General features: G+C 40.9%; 1 pseudogene; it reads left to right on the top strand.

Annotated features, from left to right (window-relative positions):
• Positions 1 to 10,832: 10,832 nt before the first annotated feature.
• On the top strand, positions 10,833 to 22,783 carry LOC144255798 (uncharacterized; annotated as a pseudogene).
• The last annotated feature ends 709 nt before the right edge of the window (positions 22,784 to 23,492 follow it).

The raw sequence follows: 23,492 nt of genomic DNA, 5'->3' as shown, positions 1-23,492 counted from the left end.
ATATTTAAAACATCAAAAACTGTAAATCTAGATTTGTTTTTTAAATCCAACTGCCATGTCTTTCCCTCTGATTGTCTGAGGTGATTCATGTAATTATTCACAAGTCTCATTTTGGAGTGGCCAGAAGAGAATCACTGTGTGTTATGTGGTGTGAAAGGAGGAGCAGAGTGTGTTGTCCTGGGGAGTCTTCAGGGTCCTGCAGATGGACAGATGGTCTCTATTTGCACCTAGGGGTCAATATAGTTTGGCCTGGTCCCTGCTATTGGCATTCCTCTCAACTGTACAGATTTGTTTGTTGTAGCTTGTGTACTTCTTGATACTGTCAAAAAATTATCTGGAAATGGTTTTATTTTGTAAAGTGAACAATACTTTGTAATTTATGATAGTGTAAATGGAAGGACAAAGCATTACATGTATTAAATTCTTCTGTCTATCATTCTGGTGTATTTTCAGGGAAGTGGTATCTGAGAGAGGCTGGGGGAAATTTTTCAGAACCTTGTTCTCATATATTTGGTGATAGATTTTTCTATCATTAACAACCCATGGGAGAAAGCAGAAGTGGCTCATAGAGTCCCCACCTGGCTGACCCACTCCTCCCCAGCTTCCTTTTTCTCACCCGCTTCCAGGTTCAGATCCCTCTGCTCCACCTTCCCTTTCTAGAAGGCTCCGTTGCACTTCTGCCCTGCAAAGAGAGGTAGAGTTTAGAGAGAACTGCCCTACATCATTTAGGAGAGAAGAACAAGAATTTTGAAATCAGAAAAGCCCTCGCTGGAATTCTTGATCTGCCTGTTACCAGCTGCAGATGACTTTGGAGATGAGTTTGCTCATCTGACAAATTGGGGATAACATTGTGATCCTCACATTCTATCAGTAATAGTTATTCCTCATTATTAAGAGACATGACTTAGAATGAGGAAGAATATAACATTGGGGCAGGCATGAAAGAAGCACGAGAAGAAAAGGATTTGTCCAAGGTTAAATCCAAGTCTAAGTAATATTAAGGGATATTACAACATGCTCTATAAAATACAGTGAGGCACACTCTATCCGGTGTGCTTCCAACACTCGATCCCTCGGCTTCTCTTTAGTATGAAGCCTACTTATCCACACCTGCCTCCCCACCATCTTGACATGGCTCACTTTACTTGGTCTGAAATTCCTGCTATTATAATATCTTTGATAGTTAGACAGTAAAGGAGGCAGCACCATTCCCAGGAATCCACTATGGAATGTCCACCACTGAGTTTTGGGGGTCAGGGAGGGATGGAGGAGACCATTATTCTCTCCTGTTAACACAAACTGATATTTCAGATTTCCTGAAGGTCATGATAGGGGTGCTGTAAAAGAGGATAGTCTATAACAAAAAATGAAATTATGGCATTTGCCAGTAAATGGATGGAAATGGAGAATATCAAGCTAATAAGCCAGTCCCCAAAAAAACAAAGGCCAGATATTCTCTATGTGGATGATAACACACAATAAATAAGGGGTGGGAGGGAAGAATAGAAGTTCATTGGAGCCAGCCATGGTGGCATAAGTCTGTAATCCCAGCAGCTTGACAGGCTGAGACAGGAGGATCATGAGTTCAAAGCCAACCTCAGCAATGGCAAGGCACTAAGCAACTCAGTGAGACTCTGTCTCTAAATAAAATATAAAATAGGGCTGGGGATGTGGCTCAGTGGTCGAGTGCCCCTGAGTTTAATCCCCAATACAGAAGAAGGAGGAGGAGAAGGAGGGCTGGGGATGTGGCTCAAGCAGTAGCACACTCGCCTGGCATTCGAGCGGCCCGGATTCGATCCTCAGCACCACATACAAACAAAGATGTTGTGTCTGCCGAAAGCTAAAAAAAAAATAAATGTTAAAACTCTCTCTCTCTCTCTCTCTCTCTCTCTCTCTCTCTCTCTCTCTCTCTCTCATAGTTCAGGACATCTGTTATTTAAAAAAAAGAAGGAGGAGAAGTAGGAAGGAGGAGGAGGAAGAGAAGAAGGAAGGAGGAGGAGAAGGAGAAGTTGTTCATTGGATTAGACAGAGGGGAATGAAGGGAAGTGGGATGGGAAAAGGAAAGTCAGTAGAATGAACTGGATATAACTTTCTATGTTCATATATGAATACACAACCAGTGTAACTCACATCATGTACAACCACAAGAATGGGATCTTAGATTATGCTCCATGTATAAACAATATGTCAAAATACACTCTACTGTCACATATATCTAAAAAAACAAATTTTTTTTAAAAAAATGGGGGCTGGTAAAGGATTCAAGGAGAGCAGCCTAGAAGGGAAAATGAAGGAGAAGAAGAAACAGTGTAAAGAGCATTGGAAAGAAACACCATGGAAGTGAAGGGCTGCTGGGCTGTCTTGACCCCACTGACAACCAAATCCATGGCTTATACATGCCCAGCTTTCATCAAGCCCCAGGGTATAGTCTTTCATTTTTAAAATGCAGCATTTGTTCATTTTCAAAACATATTTGTAAAACATTTATTAATGGGCCAGGAACTGAATACTTAGAGTCAAGGAAAAGGCTTATCTTATGGGAAGAATTAAATAATAAGTTTGATCTGGCTAGAGAGGAAACTGGTCATGTTAAAGGTTTTGAACTCTAACATAAGGGGAATGGGAGCTCCTAAGGTTTTCTTTTTAAATAAACTTTCAGTTATGGAATGGGTTTATATTTAGTTCTTATGTAGCCCCTTAACAAACTTCCCTTGTTATGGTTTGGATGTGAGGTGTCCCCCAGAAGCTCACATGTGAGACAACGCAAGAAGGTTCAAAGGAGAAATTATTGGGTTATGAGAGTCTTAACCCATCAGTGAATTAATCCCCTGATAGGGATTTAGTGAGTGGTAACTGAAATGGTGGGGTGTGGTTGGAGGAGGTGGGAATTGGGGACATAGCTATTGGGTATATATTTGTATCTGGCAAATGGAGACCTCTTTCTCTGCTTCCTAATCACCATGTAAGCTGCTTCCCTCTGCCACACTCTTCTGCCATGATGTTCTGCCTCACCTCAAGCCCCAAGGAATGGAGCCACCTTTCTATGGACTAAGACCTCCCAAACTACAAGCCCTCAAATAAACTTTTCTTCCTTTAAAAGTGGTCTGGTCAGATCTTTTAGTCACAGCAGCACAAAAGCTGAATAAACTCCTACACAGCCTCAGTATATCTACCAAGACTAAGAAAACAGCTGGCACACTACCACTTGCTAAAGCCCAGACTTCATTCAAATTCCATGGGTATTTCTGTTAATGTCTTTTTTGTGTTCCAGGACACAACCCAGGCCACCACATTGCACTTAGCATTAATGGGTGATATGGGACAGATGGTACAACCTGAGCTACACTGTTAAAAGATGACTTCTTGATGTGTAAGCAGGTAGGGAGTGGTGAGGGCAGATGCAGGGGGTCACACATTCATTGGGATGGAGAAAAGAACTTGATATTAAAGTGATTTTAGAGGTAATCAGAATTTACTGATTTACTGATAAAAACCTATGAAATTTTTATGGGTCAGCAGGCTCACAACTTTTGGAATGGTCAAGGTGACCCCTCCCCACCTCATGAAAAAATCCCAATGTAGCAAGGTCAATATATGCTAATATCTCATATAGATTCTACTTCTTAAGCTCAATTATTGACTTTATATAATGGGACAATCATTAACCTATAAGAATCAGTAGGCCTATCAGAAAAGTTTTGCTGCATATAAAATAAAACTCTAATATAAAAGACTTAAGCAATAAAGACATTAATTATCTCAACGAGAAGTCCAAATGTAGTGGCCAGGAGTGGTGGTGCATGCCTATAATCCCAGCTACTCAGGAGGCTAAGGTAGGAGAATTGCAAGTGTAAGACCAGCCCAGGGAACTTAGTGAGAACCTATCTCAAAATTTAAAAATGTTTAAGAGCTGTGACAGAGAACTAGAGATGTAGCTCAGTGGTAGAGCACTTGCTTAAGCATGTGCAAGGTCCTGGGTTTGATCTGTAGCACCACCCAAAAGAAAAAAAGATGGAAAGAGAGGCTGGGTATTGTAGGTCAGTGGCACAGTACAGTCTGGGTTCAATACCCAGTACTATAAAAGGGGCGAGGCGAGAGGCAGGGGGAGAGGGAAAGCTACAGAGTTGGTATAACCAGAGCATAAAGTGTGAGGGTACAGGAAGTAGAATGAGATTAAATAATCAGTACTAGGTGAGAGAATAAGGAACGCATGTACAAAGCAAAAGGATAGACTTTGAACAGACTTAAAAAGATCTATCACATGGCACCTGAATGGAGAGGGGGAGAGGGAGAGAGGGAGAAGGAGAGGGAGAGAGGGAGAGAGAGGGAGGTGGGGAGGTGGAAAGAGAGAGGGGGGAGATATCTCCACTTGCCAAATACAAATATATACCCAAAAGCCACACCCCCAGTGCTCCATTTCCTCCAGCCAAACCCCACCTGCCTCCAGTTACTGCTCAATTAAACCCATCAGATGCTTAATTCACTGATGGGTTGAGACTTTTCACAACCCAATCCTATTTCCTCTAAACTTTCTTGTATTGTCTCACACCTAAGCTTTTGGAGAGACACCTCACATCTAAACTATCACATTCTGCCCCTGGTCCCCAAAAGCTTAGGACAATCTCACAATGCAAAATACATTTTGTCCATTTCCAAGAGTCCCCATAGTTTCAACAATTCCACAATTGGTCAAAAGTTCAAGACCAAGCTTTGGAAGCTTGCACCAAGAGTTCTTGTAAAAATCAAAAGCAATTTACAAGTATCCAGTATATAAAGATACAGAGTAAATATTTACTTTTACAAAAAATCAGGGCATAGAAAGCAGGGATGTGACCAAAGCAAGACTGAAACCCAGCATAGCAAACAAGGCTTATAGCTCCAAGTCCAGCACTGCGTGTACATGGCATGGTGATGGTCTGTCCAAAGGTCTGTGTAGCTCCATGCCTATGGCCTTGTTGGTTGCAACCCAAGTGGCCATTCTGATTGCTTGTCTCTACTCAATTCCTGCAGGTTTTCTAGGACAATGTTCCTCTTAACTAGCATTTCTTAATCTTGGGTCTCTCTACTGCAGCTTCAGCTTCCTCCTCACATCTCCACACAGCACCCTCTCAGGGACTCCATCCCTGCTGCACCTTGCCCTCTCAGGCCTTCCTTTGAAATCTTCCTTTGAAATCTCCATGAGCCCCTCACTCCAGTATCCTGCATTCCTACAGAACGAGCACCACATGGTTGATGCCAAGGTCTGCTGTCATCTGGAGCAACATTCAAGCCTTCAGGGCACCCTGCTGCAGCTACCTCTGAGTATCTCTGTAGCTGAGCATGTTGAAAAAACTTCCTAGGCCCCCTTGTGCAAGAAGGATTATCCACTGGTCTCTTCTCAAGAGAATTTTTATTTTAATTCCTTGAGCCTGAGATGGATATGGTCTTGTCAGTCCTGAGATGGCTTCAAGCCATCTTTCTTATTGTCTCTAGGCAAAAGTCTTCAGGATTTCTTTAGTGGCAGTAATGTCTTTAACAACTGCAACTTCCTTAGCCCCAGTTTTACTCCTGCCTTTCAAGTTCAAATCTTTCAAATCTTTCTGCTCTGCTTTGTGCTCCTGAATATCACAATAAACTTGGCTAAAAGCCACCAGCAACACCCATGCCATACTTCCTGAGTGTTATGTTGCCTAAACATTTCTTCTGCCAGATTAAAAAAAAAAAAGTCCATTGCTTTTAAAATCAGCCTCACAAAAAGTTTCAGGACACGGACATAATGCAGACTACTTCTCAGACAGATCATAACACAAAGAGCTACACAAGCCCTTTGAACAGACCATCACCATGCCATGTTATGCCAATAGAGTCCTCCTTCTCTAAACACCCTTGAGCTCTGTCTTCACTGTCAACAGTGCTATTGGCATTCTGGTCTTCTGAGCTCCCACCAGAATCAGCCATTAAGCTCCACTTACAACAATCTAAAGCATTTTCATTTGTACTGCCATACATGTCAAAATTCTTCCAAAAAGTCTCAAAAAGTTCCAAATGCTTATGAACCACATGGTCAGGTTAATCATCGCAATAACCCCTCTCCCGGTACCAATTTCTGAATTGGTCAGCTTTTTCACTGCTGTGACTAAAAGTTCTGACCAGAACAATTATAAGAGAGGAAGAGTTTGAGGGCTCACAGTTTCAGAGATCTTAATCCATGGAAGGCCAAATTCATTCCTCATGGCAGAAGAATGTGGCAGAGGGAAGCAGCTCACATGGTGATCAGAAGGTAGACAGAGGTCTCCACTTGCCAGATACAAATATATACCCTGTATCTATGCCCCAAATTTCCACCTCCTCTAACCGCACCCCATCATTTCAGTTACCACTCAGTTAATCCCTATCAGGGGATTAATTCACTGATTGGGCTAAGACTCTCACAATCCAATCTCATTTAAACCTTTTTGCATTGTCTCACATGTGAGCTTCTGGGGGATAGCTCACATCCAAACCATAACATCCATTTAGAAATAAAAAGACCTAATTTTCTAATTTGATCACAGCTTACACAGAAAATGGTAGTGAAAAACCAGCCTCTATCTCAGATCAAAGCCTGTTCAAGGAAGGGACCTCAGTCCTTGGAAAGACCCACAGAGCACTCCTAAGCACATTCCCACCCTACTGAGTTGTTTATCTACAAATAACAGGGGAGATCTGATGTGCCAGGTGTCCCTGACTCAGTCAGGCTAGGAGAGGATCCATAGCAGCCCCTAGCAGCCACCAATCAGCATGAGACAGGGAAATACCTGGGATGCCAGATGACCCTCCCAGTAGTTTATGGTGGTTGATAACGTGTTGGGAAACCATGTAGTTCAGCACGTACACCTCTCTTGGCTTAAACCAATCAGTTCAAATGAATACCCCTTTTGTACTGACCATTCACCCCTACCCAACTTGTTCCCAACAGTGAATGTGCTAATCATGTTTTAGAGTTTTTATTTGATTTTCCCACGGTGTGTGATGATTTGCTAAGAGATGCTATGATGTATGTGAAGTCCCTGTCCTCTCCAAAGAATGTATAAAACTGCTGCAAACCCTGGGCTCAGGGCCTCTCAGCCTCTCCAGTTGCTGTGTGTGTGCACAGAGGACCGAAATAGCTCGCAATAAACACCTCTTTGCTGCTTGCATGGGGTCCCGAATTTGAGCATAACAGTAGCCTGATTTAGTTACAATTTGGTGCAATGTAGACAGGAGAAGGTCAGTACTAGGACTTGTTTAGATCCTAGTTAAGAGGATATTAGCAGATTACTGCCCAATGAGCTTTGGAAGCCAAGTCACCCTTTTGTCATGCAGAGGGATGTGGCAGAAAGACAGCATGGCATCCCTACAAGAACACATGATTTAAGGCCCCAAGACCTAACTCAGTCTCAGATCAAGGCTTTTAAACGTTTCTGAGCTTCAGTTTCTCTCTTTTTTTTTAAATATTTATTTCTTAGTTTTCGGTGGACACAACATCTTTATTTGTACGTGGTGCTGAGGATCGAACCCAGGGCTGAGTGCATGCCAGGCGAGCACGCTACCGCTTGAGCCACATCCCCAGCCCAGTTTCTCTCTTTTGAAACATGAAATGTAATGCTCTCCTACCTGCTCAACCCACCAAGCTTATGGGATTAACCCTGAAGCCAGATGAGCCAGAGCAGAGTACTATCAGGATTCACTCTTAGACTCCACAGCATGACTCTCTTCCCCCACCCTCAGGATCTTGTGTCCATTCTCTTTATAATGCAGAAGATTCTTGGTGCCTCCAAAAACACTTCTTGCCCTACTTTCTCCTAGGTGATCACATCCACTCTGGCTTCTGTCAACAAATCTGAATTATCCACAAGATCCCGTAAGCTACCTAATGCCCTGAAACAAATCTCTTCTGCTTAAACTGACCCGTGATCTCATACTCCTAGGTCAAGGTCAAAGTGTCCTTGACTCCACCATTCAGCTCCATAAAACCTTCACATACACTGTGCTAGCATGGCATTAGAAGATTTTAGAAATACAGATTAATAAAAGGACTTCATCCCATTTTCCTTTATTTCTCCCCATTCCTTGACCCAATTTACAGCGTTACTACATAAGTTCAATATATCATGTTTTAAAGAAGTGATATCTTATTCTATTGTGATTCTACAGCCTAATTTTGAGAAGAATCCATATTGATACATAGAGATCTACTTCATCCACCTTAACTTTTCTGAAATGTTTTGTTTAGTAATTTATCCTTTTGACTACTAGTAGGTATTAGAATCATCTCCTTCTTTCTCAGTGATACCAACATTTGCATGGATGTATTCATTAGAATAAGTCATTCATTGCTAGATCACAGAGCTGCACAACATCCACCTTATCAGATGAAAGCTAATGTTCCACATCTTCATCAGCTCTTGGCATCACCAGTTTAAATACTTTTGCTCAAGAATGATCTATTTTTCTTTGAGTGCACATTTCAATGATTACCACTAAAGAAAAAATCTTTTATGGTTTAACAGCAACTTAATTATCTTTTATGAATTGGTCATTCATAACTTTTATCTTTTCTCTATTGAGCTATTTCCTCTATGCCTACTAATTGGTTGGAGTGGGGGCTGTTTTGTTTTGTTTTATGGGGTAGGAGATCGAACCCAGGGTCTCATTCATGCTAGCCAATCACTCTACCACTGAGGTACATCGCAAGCCCTACTGTAGTTCCTTGTAAATTCCAAACTATTTCTTTACAGTCATGTGCAATGTACGTATTTTCTTCCAGTATCCATGGTCAAACATTTTCTTTATAAACTTTGTGCTTTATATATCTTATTTATACAATTAATCTGAACACTCAAATCATAAAGCTATTCCTTATATTTTTTGTAAGGTTTCCACACTTTTCACATTTATGCATGGAATTATGAAGCAAAGTAGGAATTAGTATCATTTATTGAAAAGACCAGTGCTTTCCAATATTGTAGCCAGAAAAACATGGCTGTTGAGTACTTGAAATGTGATTTGTCTAAAACCAGGTGTATGGTTAAGTACAGATACACACTGGACTTCCAAGACCTGGTACCAAAAAAGTCAAATATGCCTATAATTTTACAGTGATTTACATGTTGAAATAATATTTTGAATATTTGGTGTTAAATTGTATTGTGAAAATTTTTTTCACATGTTGTCTTTTACTTTTTGAAATGTAGGCTATTAAAAAAATATAAATTACAAATGTGACTCACACATTATGTTTCTATTCGATAGCTCAGGAATAGATCATTTTTTCCCCAAAGTGAGGGGGCTCTCTTTGTCATAAATGGAATTTACATAATTTCATGGGTCTGTTTCTGGACTCTCTGATCTGTTGAGAGATCACACTGTCTTAAATTTTATGACTTTATAGAGAGTCTTAATATCAAATTGCCATTCTTGTGTGTTTTCTTCAATACTTTCCTTTTCCTTAGTTACTTCCCCACATGAATTCTAAGACCACCTCATCTAGACTTACCATCCCCTTCCCCAAACAAGACCTACCAGGATTTTAATTAAAATAGCACTTGATTTCAATTTGGGACAGAATGGATGTTTGAATACACAACTTTGGTTTTAGTTTTCCATAGTTCTTCTTTTATTTGGGTCTCATTTTTCACTCATCAATAGCATGTGATGATTTCTTGCTCACAATGTATGCTCATCTCTTAAAATATTTATTACTAGATACTTGATCATTTTGTTGCTATAGTGAACATATTATTTCTATAATTCTAAAGGATTTTTACAGATATCAGGAATTCTGTTAATTTATATATATTAATCTTTTATCCAACAACCTTGCTGAACAAGCTTATTCTAACATCTTTAGATCATCTCACATTCCTACACAACCAAATTGTGGACCACTTTGTCCCTTTCTTTCCAATGCTCCTGCCTCTTTTCTTCTTCTTAGCTTACCATGGCGGCTAGGACCCCCAGACACGACAGTAGTCGGCCTCAGCTTGCCTCTGAGACTTGAATGAGAATATACCTAAAATGCCAGTTAAACAATGTGGGTTTTAACCTCACCCTCATGGTTCTCAGACTTGGTATTTGTCAGAATCACCTGGAAAACTAAAACAAGCACAGATTCCAGGTTCACTGAAAAAAGAACAAGCCTGGACCTCTGCGTTTTTGCCAAATTTCTCAAGTGATTCTGCTATACACCATAGAACGAGAACTGCTGTTTTTCAAGAACACACTTTATAGTAGGAAAGTATGTCTCTTGAGAGTTTGACTAAATGTCTTTTCCTGAAATCTCTTAAGATAATCTCTAGATCATATTTTCTCCTTTACCCTGTTAACACAGTATATTACATAAGTAGATTTTGTCCTGTCAAGCCACCGTTAAACTCCTAGAAAATATTTCACCCTGTTATACGTAGCATGCTTTTTATATGCTTTTTTTTAAAAAGAATTACCTATCTAGCTCTTTCTTTCCATTTTATTTTTAAATTTTCCATCAGCACTGGGGATGTAGCTCAGTGACAGAGCCCTTGCCAGCATGCCAGTGGTCTTGAGTTGGATCTCTAGCAGTGAAAAAAATGAGAAATTACATCAAGCTTCACATATGTAATTGGTTTATGACTGCAGAGGTGCATGGCTTTCTCTATTTTTGCTTTCTCTGAAAGAGTTTAAATAAGATTGGTAAAGTATCCAGTACTGGGCTCAGCTACAAGTGCCAGAAACCACAAATTGTGATATATTAAACAGAACAGAAGCTTATCTCTCCCTCACATAAAATTCCAATGCAGGTGGTGGGGGCTGATGGGGCAGCTCCAACAGCACAAGGGACCAGGTTATTCTGTGGGATGGTGGCTCTGGAGATCATCCGCCTCTGGGTCCCCGCACACCACACTGTCTCCTTCTATGGCCTGCGTTTAATTCTCTTTGCCTTCCAGATTCTGGCACTTCCACCCCCTGCCAACATCCATTTCTGCTACAACCTCCCAGCCTGGATTGGGTTTTCTTCACACCTAAGCCTTCTGGGACTCCACAAGGCCCACAGTCACACATGCACTCCACACCAGCAAGTGGAGGGCCCTCACTCCCACCTCTGCCCCCTGCTCATTCCACCAGTAGGCCCTGTGCCTTTAGAGCCTTCTAGGCCTCAGTCAGGTATCTCCCTCTGAATCCCCCATCCTCAAGGACACACATTGAGCTCTCAAAGGAGCTCTGAGGGACGCCAATCGTGGGCTCCCTTTACTGAAGAGCCATGGCACTCAAAAGAAATCTCTCTCAAATACTGTCATATTTCTTGCTCACTCTTCTACTTTTCTTCTTATACACTCTCAAGATGGAGGATGAAGCAAAGATTCCCCAAAATAGTGTTCATACTCTCTCAGCATCTCTTTCACAGTTGGGCTGGTATCTATTACCACCACCAGAAAAGTCTCATTTAAACCCCTGTAATGAGGATATATTATTAATGGAGACAGGTTATCCTGAAAATCAGAGACAAGTTGACTTTTTAAATAAATATTCAAGCAAATGTTAAGACTATCTAGTTGTAGGATATTAACAGAAGTGCAGATTCACTTGATAAATTACTATCTACTATCAAAGGCTATCAGATCACTCGATCATTCCAGAATTCATTTCAGAAAAACTGAAAGTAACATAATGCCTATTAACATTGGACTTATTAAATCACTTATGATATTGCAGATGGCAGATACAATTCAATCATTTAAAAAATATTTTTCTAGGCTTATTAACTTAGGAGTGGTTCCCTATTTTAATTATGAAAGAACATGCAGATGATGATTCTGTTTTTGTTTTTAAAAGTGCTATCCAGTGCTTCTGCTTCTTACAATGTGAAGAAAGGAATAAGCTAATACAGCCATCCTGATAGTTCAGAGATAGGGTATGGGGAAAGGAGCACCCCTTAGAGCTCTCGCTCCACCCAGGGCCCTTACAACACTCTCAACTGATGCCCCTTTCTGTGAGGGGAAACTGGGCCATCCTGTGGTTAAATGGAGGAAGCCCAGACAACCACAAGTGGAATTCAAGACCACGAAGGGAAAAGTCCCCAATCCTGGGCATGCACAATAGCCCATGGGACTTATCAGAAGTTAACTTGCTGCTAGTTAACTTATTAGTATTGCAGTGTGCTCACCTTCTGTGCATTTTCCAGGGAAAAACAGAAAACTTACTTATGGGCAATAGAAAAGAAATTATATAAAATAAAGCTGTCAATAAAGGTGTCAGTCAATCCCAGATCCAGCCTGGGGAGAAGGCAGAGAACTAACACCACCCAATAAAAGCCAGCTTCACAATGTAAACAGGGCCCTGAGCAATTTGGTAGCTCAAGTCACTTATCTCTTTCTGAATAATACCTTCACTTTGAGTAAATTTCTACCTTGTCTGCCAACTTTTTCCATCTTGCTCAATTCTTTGTTCTAGGCAACAAAAACCTGGATCTGGGACCCTCCAGGGACTACTGCCCTTGCAATGGTAATATTCCTTGACCCTTTCGTTCCTTCTGCATACCACAAGTAGACCATCAGCAAAAGCCTATTTGCTTTCTAAACTTCAGAACATGCAGGTGTTTCTTGACTTCATTGGGGTTATGTCCCAATTAGTCTATCATTTTGGGGCTCAGCGAGTACCAGGGATTGAACTCAGGGGCACTCTGGATGTGGCACTGAACCACATCCCCAGCCCTATTTTGTATTTTATTTAGAGACAGGGTCTTACTGAGTTGCTTACTGCCTCACTTTTGCTGAGGCTGTCTTTGAACTTGCAATCCTCCTGCCTCAGCCGTCAGAGCCCTTGGGATTACAGACAGGCACCACCCTGCTGGCTAGTCTATCATACCTTGAAAATATAAGTGGAAAGTGAACTTAATCTTCCTGACCTACCCAATAACACACCTTAGCAACAGAGTACAGGTGCTTTCCCTTACAATTGTGGGGTGACAAGGAAATGCAGCTTGCTATGGTGACCCAGCATCAGGAGAGAGGCTGTTCTGCATAACACCAGCCTGGGAAAAGATACAAATTAAATACAGGTTCTACTGAATGGCTATCATTTTTGTACCATTGTAAAGTCAAAACATTTTAAATTGAACCATCATAAGTTAAGACCATCTATATTCACAACCATACCACTTTCACTGTCTCCACTGAATGTTACCCATTTGCTCCAAATCGACATCATCTCTCCTCAGATACATTTAACACCCTCTTAACTCAGTTCCTTAACTCTTCCTGGGTTAGTCAGATTTCTGTCACTGTGACAAAATAACTGAGAAAGTCAACTGAAAAGAGGAAAGAGTTGTCTTGGATCATGGTTTCAATGGTTCCAGCTCATGGTCACTTGTCCTTGCCACTTTGGAACTTTGTTTAGTGAGACAGAACATCATGGTGGGGGGCATGTGGTGGAACAGGGCTGCTCACTTCATGGCAGCAAGAAACAGAAAGAGAGTGGGCATGGCCAGTACAAAATATACCCTCTAAAGTCACACCCCTACTTCTCCCAACTTGATTTCACCTCCTAAACTTTCTGCTATCTACCAGAAGCACCACCATCTAGAGACAAAGCCTTCAACAAATGAGCCTTTGGAGAACATTTCAGATCCAAACTACCCCCCCGATTCGGCCCCTAAGAGTTGATTTCAACAGTGAGTAAAGGGATTATCTTAAAACTTATCAGATCTGATAGCCTAACACCCTCTACTAATTGTTCATCTTCCTCATAATGAAAGTCAAGGTCTTTATAGTAGTGCACAAGACCTACATGCATGACTTCTCCAGATTCCCATAAATTCTCTGACTTCTTCTCCTACTACTTTGGCCCATAATCACTGCATTTCAGATTCATTTCAGATCCTTCTGTGGCTTTGCATATATGCTAAGCACACATTTGCTTTAGCGGGGGCCCTGGCCATTCCTCTGTCTTCTGCCTGGAATACACTTCTCCCATTTATAAGAATGCCTACTCTTATGGTTTAGACATGAGGTGTCCCCCCAAAACTCACGTGTGAGTTTAGAGGTGAAATAACTGGGCTATGAGAATCTTTACCTAATCAGGGAATTAACCCCCAGGTGGGTCACTGTGGGCATGCATGCCTGTAGGGTTTGTAGTTTGTCCTTGTTGAGCAGAGCTCTTCTCCCTTTCTCCCTCCTTCCCTCCCATTTCTGGTGCTACCATGTCCCCAGCTGCTTTCCTCCACCACAACCTTTCCATCTGATGTTTTGCTTCCTCTCAGGTGGACAGCAATGAAGTCAGGCATCTATGGACTGAGACTCTGAAACAGGGACCCTTCTCAAAGTGCCTAGTAAAGAGGCATTTGGCCAGAAACCCAGATGGATATGTTACTGGTTTGGACGTGAAACTGCCCTATGTTGCTTTTTTTTTTTTTTTTTAATAGGGCAAAGGTAAAAGTGACTGCTATGGTTGGATGCTGAATGGTTTCCAAAGTCCCATATGTAAAATGCTTATTCCCCAGGGTGATGCTATTGGGAGGTAGTGGAATCTTGAGGGATGGGGTCTATCCTTAGATCATTGGGGGCATGCCCCCTAGGGAGACTGTAAGACCCCCAACACCTTCCTCTTCCTAGTCATGAGGCATTCTAACTCCATGTATAACTAAAAGCTTAGCTTTTAATAGGCAATGAAATTTAGGACAGTACAAAATGTGAACACGGAAACAAAATTGCTAAGAAAAACTGGACCTTTGGAAAGAGCTACAATCCAGGTAAACAAAGACCAGGAAAATGTTGCCTTTTGGGGAAAAAAAAAAAGAGTAGGTGGGTTTAAAAAATAGACTAGCCAAAGGAAATCGAACCTGTGACTCACGCAACTTTGCGGTTTAAATTTATACTCCCCACTGGTAGGAGAAAACCTAAGTAGAAAAACCAACACAAGAAGGGGTCTGGACTCATGGTATTTCTAGGTTTTGAAAAAAGAGGGATGCATAATGATACAGACCACACAAAACTTCCATGGGGGAAAAATTATCCCTGTCCAAGGTAAGTTCACAGGGCTAGGGATATAGCTCAGTGGTAAAGTGCCCTTAGGTTCAATCCCCAGTACTACAAAAACAGATAAATACATAAGCTCACATTAAAAAATCACAACTGAGAAAGATATAAATAAGCAGATACAGTAAATTGTACAATTAACCCTCAACAAAAGAAAGTTTAGGAATAACAACTAAAACATTGTAGTAAAATAAGTACATTCAAAATGACAAAAGAGATAACAAAAGAATAGACTATAAGAGCATGACAACATAAAACAGGTGGAGTTGAAAATAGTGAATATAATTTTTAAATAGTGAAATTAAATATTTAATTAACATATTAAACAGAGGATTGACCTTTAGTGAAGAGGTAGATATGAGGAAATGAAACAGAAAGCAAGGTAGAGGAATGTAATCGAGGGAGTAAGCCAGGGAAGAAATAGGATGTAGGATATAAAAGAGAGAGAGGAGAAGGAGAAGGAGGAGGAGGAGGAGGAGGAGGAGGAGGAGGAGGAGGAGGAGGAGGAAGGGGAGGAGGAGGAGGAGGAAGGGGATGGGGGAGAGGGAGGAGGAACAGCAGCAGCTGGATGCAATTGTGCACACCTGTAATCCCAGCAGTTTAGGAGGCTGAGTCAGGAGGATTACAAGTTCAAAGCCAGTTTCAGCAACTTAGTGAGGCCCTAAGCAACTCAGTGAGACCCCGTCTCAAAATAAAATATAAAAAAGGGCTGGTGCTGGGCTGGGGCTGGGGCTCAGTGGTGGAGAGCTTGCCTCACAACTGTTAGGCACTGGTTTGGATCCTCAGCACCACATAAAAAGTACTTTAAGTGGGGGGGAGCTGGAGATGTGGCTCAGCAGTTAAGCACCCCTTGGGTCAATCCCTGGTTTCCCCCTCCCCCCCCCCCCAAAAAAAAAGAAAGAAAAGAAAAGAGGAACTCAAAATTGGAGGGGAAACATAGGGACTTTCTAGAATAAGGGGTAAAATGAGACCCCAGGAAGCCTCATTGATGCCACGTATGGTATGGAGGGCAAACAGTCCAGACAGGAACTGTGCAACCCAGGGGTCAGACACATGGACAACTGCCACTGCCATGCCTGCTCTGCTCCATCTGATGATGTGCTCCACCAAAACAGGGAAGTCCACCAAGAAAGAGGGAGGCTCAAAAATCCAGGATCCAACTGAAGGAGTCCCCAGGCAGAAGATAGGCAGCAGGCCTGGGGCAGTCAGTCCACAGTGGAAGAGAAAGTTGGAGTCTAGGAGCCACGTCTCCAAAAAGATCAAAATGGAGCTCAGAGGTTATGGATGTCCTTGAACTTGCAGAAAAGTGAACCAATAAGCCTTTGGAAGGTATGTAAAGAATTAGAAATAGGGACAAAGATAAACTAATTGAAAGGAAAACAAGTTCATTGTTAATTCAGGAAAAGAAGCCAAGGAAGATAGTAAATGTCCATTTGTAGAGCACAATGTTTAGGCTGAACAATATTTGCATAGGCACAATGATACAAACACAGAATAGTCAGTTAAACAAGAGCTGCAATATGATATTCTCTAGTGGGAATATGGGAGAGGGGAAGCAGATGTCAAGAGAAAGAACTGAATCCTTAATGCACAGTAGGAAACTTCCAGGATGGCTAATACTGATCAATCAAAAGAAAGCATGAAACTCCTATTATATTTTTCATATATTTTTTTAGTTTTAGATTGGCAAATACCTTTATTTTATTTATTCATTTTTATATGGTGCTGAGGATTGAACCCAGTACCTCACACATTCGAGGCAAGTGCTCTACCACTGAGCTACAATCCCAGCCCCCTAAAATTCTTATTATTGAGAAATTTGGAGATCTATAAGTGCAGAAGTAAAAAGCCAAAATCATTGGAAGTACTGAATAAAGAGGTGGAGGCTAGGAATGAGGTAAGAAACCTCAGTAATTTTCTATAAACCATTTAATGACCCTTGACTTAAATTTATATACTTCTATCTCTTTAATGAAATTTTAAAAATTGAAAGACAAAAAAAAAAAACAAGGCCACATTGTCTGAAACAGCAAAGATGTGACCCTCCTGTTCTTTCCCTCCTCAGGTGTCATTCAGTGATGCAGGTTATATATTGAGATGCCAGGAGTTAATGAAGCAGCACATACGAGACATATTCTCTGGCTTGTGCCCTCAGCCACAGTCCAGTAGTGACCTTATTTCTAAGGAGTGTGTCTTGCAATTTGTTAATCCTTTTCTTGGAGCATTGCGTTCAAGTTTAACTGAGCACACTTCCTCCTTGAACTATAGGTAATGCAATTTGGGTGCTGAAGGATAAAGAGCATTCTTGAATCCCATACAGAAAACTTCTGTTTGATTAGATTTAGTCATTAAGCATGTTCCTGAAAACAGATTCAGAACAAATTGTTGTATATTAAATATCCTACAGTAAATGTTGACATTATGTTCTTGGGGGCAGGGGACAATGCCTTTCAAGATTTTCTGCCATTACTTTCAAAGAGCATTTGGATAGATTTGATGGACAAAAATGACAGAATTTCCCAACACAGCCAATGAAAGAAGATAGGCAAGGAAAAACAAACCTTTATTTACTGAGTGTTTATTATGGGCAAGTACTGTGCTAGACACCATATTAAATGTATTGTTGACTAATCCTGCTACCACCCAGAGGAATGGACAGAATTTTCCCCACTTTACACACAAGGGAACCAGAGTCAGAAGATAATTAATTTTCCCAAAGCCACACAGCTAATAATTCAAATCAACCATCAAGTCTTTTCACAAGAAATGTACATAATTACAATTCCCATAGTTAATTTGAGCTTTGAGTCCTCTGTGATTCCATAGGGCTTAATATTTAAGCCACCATAATGATTTCAAGTTGTTTTAAGTGGAAAACTTAGAAAACAATGACCTATGTAGAATTTCTAAAGTATAGCTATCTCTTTGGATGTAAAAGCCTTGATACCAACAAATATTTACTGATCTAGTGATTAATTAAATGGCAATATAAAATTTAAAAAGCAATATCAGAAAAACACTCTATATAGGGACAAAGTAACTCAAACCAAGTCAAAATAACTTTACCTCTTACGTCCTATAACCTTGGGGAAATTACTTCAGCTTTTTAAGATAAAAACGTAAGACTAATAGTATCCATCTCTCCAAGGGACCATTAAAAGTGAAAACAGCTGCTCCATGTGGTGACACATGACTGTGATCCCAGTGACTCAGGAGGCTGAGGCGGGAGGATCGAAAGTTTGAGGACAGACTCAGCAATTTAGCAAAGGCCTAAATAACTTAGTGAAATCCTGTCTCAAAATGAAAAATAGAAAGGGCTGGGTATGTAGCTCAGTGGTTAAGCACTCCTGGGTTCAGTCCCCATTATGAAAAATAAAGTGAAAAGGACCATAGTAAGAATTCAAAATACATTATTATTATAAAGGATATTTAGCTGCAGCTGAAGCAGTTCTTCTTAATATGTAAACAAAATTACATCAAGTTCACAGCCTGAATGTTCACTACCCAAACTGTAATTGTGACATCTGCTGTATTTGAACTGAACAGAGATGAGCTCCCCAAACTTTGCTGTGCCTCCCCTGATAGCCTATGGCTTGGGAAAGCAGTTATTCCTCAAGGATTCCTAGTGCTGGGAGTTTGACAATGGCCTTGATAAAGGTGAGGAAACCAAAGGATCACTTCCTGAATCATGTTACCCATTCATCAGATATCCCCTCTACCTGTGTTCAGGTGACGTAAGGTGCTGATCCATCAACCAATCACAAAAGAGAAAATACAACCTGGCCAATGGAGCAGAACCAAACCCACACTTTGGAAAGGTAAATTATCAAAGGCAGAGAGCAGGTCACCTCTTCAAGGATTGAGGTTACCCCAGGCCTGACCTGGAGTCAGGTGACCAGCTAGAGAACGCGGCCTTGGATGACAGCACATGACTTTAACTTACATCAACGTCTTTCTAAAGTAATAAAGTTGAATGATCTCTATTTCCTAAGAGAGCCCAGATGTCTTGTAGAGCCTCATTCCAGGATTTCACATCTTCCGGTGGCTTACTCATCTGTTCCCAAGTTCATTATTTAATACAAATTCAGCAGCCGTCCTCTGGTATCACAGTATTCCACCCTATCTGTATCCCACCACCTGACTTCTTTTCCTTCAAAGGGTATTTCAAAATGATAGTGTTTTCCAATGTGCTAACAACAAAAACAAAAACTTACCATATGCCTGAATCTAGCCACTGTACTCCTATGTCAGAACTAAAGAGAATCAACTTATTATTACACAGAATGGCCATCTGAATTGCATGTCATTGCCATGGTTATTGCATTTCTTTTTGCAAGTCAGACATATCAAAGCATTCATATCTATACATTCTGTGGAACCACTTTGACAATTTTGAACACTACTATTGCTTGGCACCATGTCTGGTGACATGGTGCTTTTGGAGAGACACACACCCTAGTCATGAGGCATGTCCCTGTGAAGCCAGGCTTCATGAGGTAAAGTGCTGGCTCTGAAAATGATGGACTATGTGATTTTGGCAAAGTAACTTAAGTTCTTAGGATCTCAGTTTCTTGTTCGATAATAATGATACTGTCTATTTCAGAGGGCCATTAGGAGGATTAAACAAGTCAATATTTATATTGTGTTTATTATGTTTATACAACTTACTATGGAACTGTATCTGGTACATAGGAAGTGTCATCAGAAAAAATAGGTGATCATTACACAAAAATGGAACTTATTTTCTAGTGAAGTCAGATGATAAATAAATAAGGAAGCCCAAACACCAAGCAAACCAACAGCAATATAATTAAAACATGCTCATTTTTGTCAATGGAAGACTAGATTATTTGGGTAAATCTCCTAAAAGCAATTGAACACAGAAAAAAATGCATTTTATTAGCCTCTTGGAGCAAAAGGGAAAGAATTTTAAGCCCAGGACTCACCCACAATACAGGGATTAATTGAAAATTCTGCTCTCACTGAGTCAAGGTCCCCAAGGGGCATGATGACTTCCCCATGAGCAGAAGTACTGTATGCTCATCTCTCTATGGGTCTACATGGACAGCTAAGTTACTTCGGCACAGAAAAGACCGGGGATAGAGAGGACTTGTCCCTGGGAGGCAGTGACCATGAGACAATGTGTCCTGTTGCTTCCATCATCCAAAACACAAAACAAAACAAAAAAACCAAACCCTCCAATATAAAAGTAAAGTACTTCTGTCTGGCTGTTCCTCTAAACTCTTGAAAGATCTTTATAGATTAATTCAATTTTGTTGAAGGGCTTAAGTTTTCCTCATAAATAATTCTTTTGGGGAATATAAGAAATACACAATGGTATTCAAGAACACCAAGATATAGGACTCTATGAGTGGGAACTGGCAGAAGAAGAAAAGAAAGAGACCTTTAAAGACTTCCCAATTTTTAAATTATCACATAGAAAATATAAAATAACTATGTTATCTGCTCTAATGCCAAAATGCACTCCACTATTGTATTGTAAGAAATAACTTTAGAAAGAAAGAAAAAATAAGTATGCTATGTTTAAAGAAGAAAACACAAGTTTAAAATATCTTCAAGGAATAGAAAAATGATTGTGAAATAAATATTTGAATTAAAACTCGACCAGAACATTTAGAAGAAAACTTTCAAAATGTTAAGGGAGAGACTTAATCACTGTTTTAGAAATAGCAAAAGAAAGCATTAATGAATTGCCATTTAGATCAAAAGAAATTACCTAGAATTAATCACACTGGGTAAAAACTGGGAAATATAAGGTAAGTTAAGAAGCTTGGTAGGGCACACTAAGAAAGTGCATCAAATGTTTAATTGCAATTCCAGAAAGAAGAGAGACTGAGACACAGATAATATTTGAGAAAATAGTGACTGAATTTTTTCTAAAAGCAACAATCCCAAACACTCTAAAAATAAAAAGAAACCCACATGGACACTCATCACGGTGATACCGAAGAAACCCCAAGGCAAAAAGATAAATCTAAATAGAAACAGAGTTTTGTTTTGTTTTGATTTTTAAAGACAAATTACCTTCTAAAGAGAGGACAGGTTGACAGTTAACATCTCAACAGAAAGAGAATAACTAGAAAATAGTGGAATAATATATACTGAAAGGAATGAAAGAAAATAACTGCCAACCTAAAATTCTATACAAACAAAGATATCTTATCAGAATTGGGACAAAATGTCAGACAAAACATCAAGAACTTACTATCAGCAGGCTCTTACTCAAGGAAAATATAAAGGCTGTATTTCAGAGAGACATGTCACCAGATAGAAAGTATGAGAAGTGAGAAGACCTAAGAGTGAAAATAGAATAAAAGCAAACCACTAATTGGATAAAACAATCTTAATATAAATATAACATAGCTTGGTTGGGGGTGCAGAGAGTGGGAAAAAAATTAAAAAGATTTCATTGAGGGTAACAGAGTTGGATGTGGCTGGGGGGCAGAGATTGGTGGAATCAAGAGGAATGAGGTGGAACTAATGAATTAGGTTGTGTAGCCAGGTCCAGGAGCGCATTCCTGTAATCCCAGAGGCTCGGGAGGCTGAGGCAGGAGGATCTCAAGTTCAAAACCAACCTCGGCAACAGTGAGGCACTAAGTAACTAAGACCTTGTCTCTAAATAAAATACAAATTAGAGCTGAGGATGTGGCTCAGTGGTTGAGTGCCCCTGAGTTCAATCCTGGTAGCCAAAATAGTAAAAATCATTCTTATTATTATAGTGTGTAGACCATGCAGAATGACATCATGTGGGCCTGGTGGGTCATGCCAGTTGTTCATCCCAAGCACAGGAGGACACTATTCTAAGTTGCAATCAGGGAGGAAGTTGTCCAGTGAACGCTCAGGGAGGAAGTTGTCCAGTGAACGCTCTGGGTATAGGCTAAAGCAGGGCAGGAGTGGATGGAGGGTGTCCACTTAGGTTGCTTTTGCAATTCTGATTGGGAGATGATGACAGTTTAAATTACAGAGAACAGCGCACATGGCTGATTGTGGGTGGAAACAAGAGACATTTAGGACATACCACTGATGGCTTTTGAGACACACTGAATAGGAGAGTGAGCAGAAGAAGAAACTGAGAAGGACACTGCTACGTTCACCCAAATCCATATGTTGAAACCTAATCCACAACACAGTGATATCTGGGGTAGGGCCTTTGGGAGATGATCATGCAGGGATGGAATGGCTCTTCGACACTGGAAAGAGAGCATGAGAGCCCATGTTGTGTTTTCTTCCCCAGTATAGGGATTGCCTCGGCTCCCATCCTGCAGCCTGCATAGAAGCCTAGAAAAGAGGTGGGGAGAGACGATCAGGAGTGAGGGCCGCTGCAGTTGAAGCCCTTCCCCACGTGGGATGCCACAGTCCCCGGCTGGCGGACCACGGCCAACAGCGGTGGCACGAGCAGCTCTGGGCCCTGGTGGAAATCGCTAACCAACAGCAAGAAGAAAAACAAGGAAGCCACGGTGGGGGCGCAGCCTCTGGTCCAGCCAGACCCCAAGGAGCCCAACCCTCCCAGCCCAGAATGGACTAGCAGCTCCCGAGAGAACCAGCACCCCAATGTCCTTGCGGGTGCCAGCGAGTCCCCCAAGTCAGACAAATTGTGTGGGTAGAAGTCTGGCAACAGCCGCCGCAATTTGAAGATCTCGAGATCTGGCCGCTTTAAGGAGAAGAGGAAAGTGCGAGCCACGCTGCTTCCAGAGGGAGACAGGTCCCCAGAGGAGGCGGACTTCCCTGATGATACCCAGGAGGACAAGCAATAGCTGGAGTGAGCACTCTAAGGCTTGTCTCTTTTCCCACAATAACCCCAGAACCCAGTTCCATACCTGAGAATTCTGACCCAGCCCCCTATTTGGTGTCTCACCTCACCATATTCATAATATTCACACGAGGCCTCCAAGATTTTATTTTTCTGGAAATTGAAGTGATCAAGTTTTTGTCATTTTAGACAATGACAAGCAGAATAATAGAGTTAACCATTTGATATGAGAGTTTATACATACCAAAGAACTTAACCCTGGAGGAAATTGTTTACCTGGGGATTATAAATACCTTATATTAAAAGAAAAAGCATGCGGGAGTGTTTTTTTTTTTTTTTTTTTTTTTGGTGGTGGTTTTGTGTCTGTGTGTTTCTTAAGCATAATGACTTTTTTTATTATTGTACATTTAGAACCCAAAAGTATGTGGCCAAATTCACCTCTAGGTGGAATTTCTGGATGAGGAAGACTTTACATTAATTTTAAATGGGTCTATTGCCCTGAGATTCTGATGAATGAGAACTTGCAGTGGACAAGCAGTTGGTGAAGGAGGGGATTGTGAGCAGGGAGAGAAGGCAGCAGATGTCAAATAAGGATCTGGAAAACCTTGATAAGGTATTTTAATTTTGTTCCATTGAAAATTAGAGTAGGTAACTATCCAAAATATTCTCTCCCTCTTCAGGAAGGCCAATAGATTAGTACAGTACCTTTGTAT

This window comes from Urocitellus parryii, chromosome 7 (assembly GCF_045843805.1).
Source record: "Urocitellus parryii isolate mUroPar1 chromosome 7, mUroPar1.hap1, whole genome shotgun sequence".
NCBI classification, from domain to species: domain Eukaryota; kingdom Metazoa; phylum Chordata; class Mammalia; order Rodentia; family Sciuridae; genus Urocitellus; species Urocitellus parryii.
Note: the sequence above shows the minus strand (reverse complement) of the source record. Positions and strands in the feature narration are given on the sequence as shown.